We start from the raw sequence: 3,870 nt of genomic DNA, 5'->3' as shown, positions 1-3,870 counted from the left end.
TACCACCACTCCAAGTTCAACGACATAGCAAATTCCACATTACTAATAGGTACGACCACTCCAAGTTCAACGACATAACAAATTCCACTCTAAGTTCAACATTATAAAAAAATGACGATGACTAGTGCTTTCCACGCTTGCTGGCTCCTCCCCCCTCTTGACGCTTATCTTCTTCACCTTCCTAGGAAGAGGAACCCGCTCCGGCTCCGGTTCGTCCACGTCATCCAAATAGTCATCCAAAGCCGCCATCCGCGAGGTGCCGACCGTCCTTTTGCCTCTTTGGCCTCTTTGGGTGAAGTCTTCAGGTGTGTACTTGTTGATTCCCGTCCTAGGCTTCAACTCGTATGCAGACCGAGCCTGGTACCTCCCCAAGGTCATATCATCAGCAACCTATGCATCAACAGAAGATATGGAAAGACCGTGTGTGAGGATATAGTTAGCAATGCATCAACAAATGGATATATATCGTCGTTACATACCTCTTGGGTGACCACACCCACGTCCTCATCCTCGAAAGGTTCACCATGGCCCTGCCCCGAAGCGGGATCTGATGGTGTCGCCGACCTAGACCGTTCTAGTGATACATACTCGGGGTCACGACAACCGAAAAGGTTTGATAGCCGCCTTAACTTTTGGCCCTGGCGCTGCAACATGTACAATTGAATGAGACATGGAAGGTAGCAACAAATGTTAAGTGCTAGTTTGAAGGAGATGTGAACCTTAATGAATGCTCGAAGTGCACCTTCCCCATCGCTTTTGCCAGCCGGGGTTGTTTCCAGAATAGTCTCAGTCTCATCAGCTGCTTTCTTGATCTGGGCACGCTATGAACAGAAACGGTATCAAAGTGTTAGGCAAGCGAAGATGTGAATAGTGCGAATGGAAAAGCAAAAAGGGCTAACCACAAAGTTCATCATTGGAGCTGAAGGGATCACTGAGTTGCCTTTCCTGACTAATGCGTTGTACTAGTGCTGGGCTACCTCATCAAAAACGGTGGGTTCTTCCAGAATCTCCTCAGCATACGCCGGCTGGCATACCTCCACGCGGGTACTTGCAAGAAACCATGTGAGATAGTTGTTGAACGCGATCGGGCAGTGCTCACGAAGCTGGGCTCGTTTTCCAGCCCTTGCTTGCTCCACACTAAGAGTGAACTGCACGACATACTTGCTGTGATGCTTGGACCAATCCTTGATCTTCCGCTACTTTTTCCTATCCAACCTGCAAGTTAGAAACAGAATATTAGCATCATCGAAACCGTCGAGAAGCTGCTAAGTGCTCAAGGTTAATTATATCTTACGCGTGTAGCAACTTGTCCGTGTCCTCCCACTCCGGCGGGTGTGGCTGGAACAAACCAAACTGGCGGAACACCCGATGTGGCAGGTGAAGCTCAACCGCCCAGTTGCATATGAGTGGGCACCGCATATGCCAGAGATCCCTATCCCTAGTGCACATCGGATTCAGCCTGAACTCCATAGGGTTACCAAAACTCTCTCCTTTTCCATACGGCTCCCATTCCACCTGCAAAATGGGATTGAATGCAAAATTGTATCGAGTTACGATACAAGCATGATAATCACTTATGCAATGCCGGTTCACCTGCTCACGCGTGATCGCGTCCAGCTTGCTCTTGTACAACTTGTGCATTACCGAGGGATTATCCGTCGTCTCATTTAACACATCCCACTTGTAAGCCCAAGTGGGGAGCCGTAGTGGGTCGTCTTTATCGTCCCAATCCTCGTACTTCACGGTCTTCGGTCGTCCAACCGGCAAACGCTCCCAGCTCCATATGGAAAGTGCGAGCAGACAACCACCAATACCTCCAGTGTGCCTACAACAGGCTTCGTCCAACTGCACATAAAAGAGAACATGGTCAAATTTACCGCAAGAGCGCATTGATAATGTATCAATGAAGTGAAAAGGAAACAACTTCATACCTGTCGATAAAAGTAAGCCAGTGTCGCCGAACCCCAACTCCATTTGCTATCGAAGACGGTCAACGCCTTCAGCCACATCCATGGAGCATTCTTGCCTGTGCCATCAGCAAACATTGTCCTCGATATCACGTACCACATGTAGACACGAGCATATGTCTTCACCATGTCCTCATTAGCATCCTCAGGGCAATGACTGAAGTTCGATGATATCCACGTGAAAGTAGCGCCCGCTGCGACTCTTTCCTTCTTCTTATCTTCTGCTTCTGGTTCCCGAGGCTCCGGAGGAACCATACCGATCAGGGCATGCATCTGCGCGCGCCACCCATCAGAATCGGTGTTCATACATAAAGGATTGCCATCGATAGGAAGACCGGTGATCATAGCAATATCCTGCAGCATCACGGTCATCTCCCCGGTCCGAAGATGGAAAGTGTGTGTCTCCGGCCTCCAATGATCTATAAGCGCGGTGAGTGCTGCAACATTGTTGGGTGGCGTCGACCGGCGGACCAACTGAATGAAAGGGAGAAGTCCTGCCTCCCTTACATACGGTGTGTACCGCTCATCATAGCGCATCCATCCAAGGCTGATCCCGTGAGACCGAAGCTTCAGAGGTGCAAGCTCCTACAAACAAACAAATCATAACATTACATATGGGGCATTTGTGTTTGAAAAAAATACGAAATTCATAACACCGGCCACTTTCAGTATTACCCGCTGCTCCACCGACATAGCGTACGACCGGTGTTGTTTGTCCCAATGATCATCGAGAAGCCAAACCATCCTAACAATTTCAACAAAGCATTCTTGTCAACACGATTATCTTTTCAATTCAAAAAAACTAAAGTAGGCCTACTACATGCAAGATTCAAAGCATATGTATCCAAAGCATTTTTCTCAATACGAGTATAATTCAAAGCATATGTATCCAAAACTAAACTAGGCCTACTTCATACAAATAACTTTTCCATAGAAATAACATGTCAATCTATATATCCAACCATATCTTTTCAATAAAATAAAATACACTAGGGTTCCACAAATCAAACAAACAAGGGTTGTAATACATGCAAGATTCATATCTAATCAAATCAAACAAGGATTCCCCAAATCTTTGAAATACCATATTTTGTATGGATAGAAAGAAGGGGATCGGAGGAGAGTACCTTCTAGGATGGATTGGTGAAGAAATGCACGGACCAAATCGTCGGATCTGAAGGATTTGGGAGAGGGGATTGAGAGCGGGAGAGGAGGAAGCCGCTAGGCGCTGTTCTGTAACTCCTGGAACGAATGGGTGGGGTGGGGGGAGGGGGAGCGGGCGGCTGGCATCTAAGTCACAGTGCAACGCCTAAGGGCTAGGCGCTGCACATTACATGTGTGGCGCCTACCTCATAGGCGCTGCACTGCTGGGTCCGGGGCCTAGGGCTGCCACGGTGGACTGGAGTGCAACGCCCCAGAGCTAGGCGCTGCACCATTGGGTGTGGCGCCGGCGTGGCGGGCGCTGCACAAAAATGTCAGGGGAGTGAAATAGTTTCACGGGCAGTTCATTCTGTGAATTGATTTCGTTTCGAGGTCAAATTGTCAAATTTGCCCCTGTAATCACATAATGACAGGAAGGTCAGTGTTCTGGAGATCTCGTTCAATAATTATCAAAAAGTCGGTGAAAAATGGACCGAACTTGGAGTTTTTTATTTGTTGTTGGGAGAAAATTGAACACTTACTTTTGGATAGCTTGTACTACATATATCATGCCATGGTGTAGGGGCCAATAGCTTCTGTGTGACACATTTCACGTGAATTGGAAGGAGCATGACGTGGTTGACGAAAATAGCTATAGTGCAACGCTTCAGAAGCCCAAATAGCTAAGGCCCACTCGGGCGATTAAAATGGTCATCAACGGGAGTGAGATTATGTTTAAAACATGTCACTAGTAGAAAACAGG

The 3,870-nt window shown here is 47.6% G+C and overlaps 1 long non-coding RNA gene across 1 annotated transcript; it reads right to left on the bottom strand.

Moving 5' to 3' along the window:
* Positions 1 to 1,660: 1,660 nt before the first annotated feature.
* On the bottom strand, positions 1,661 to 3,186 carry LOC141022773 (uncharacterized). The gene is made up of 3 exons (XR_012183808.1): positions 3,095 to 3,186; positions 2,643 to 2,712; positions 1,661 to 2,552 (listed from the first exon to the last, which is right to left on the bottom strand). It is a non-coding gene; the product is annotated as an uncharacterized lncRNA (long non-coding RNA).
* Between the last annotated feature and the right edge of the window lie 684 nt (positions 3,187 to 3,870).

Source organism: Aegilops tauschii, chromosome 5, assembly GCF_002575655.3.
Source record: "Aegilops tauschii subsp. strangulata cultivar AL8/78 chromosome 5, Aet v6.0, whole genome shotgun sequence".
NCBI lineage: Eukaryota > Viridiplantae > Streptophyta > Magnoliopsida > Poales > Poaceae > Aegilops > Aegilops tauschii.
The sequence above is the reverse complement of the archived record's forward strand: the minus strand, read 5'-3'. Positions and strand labels throughout refer to the sequence as shown.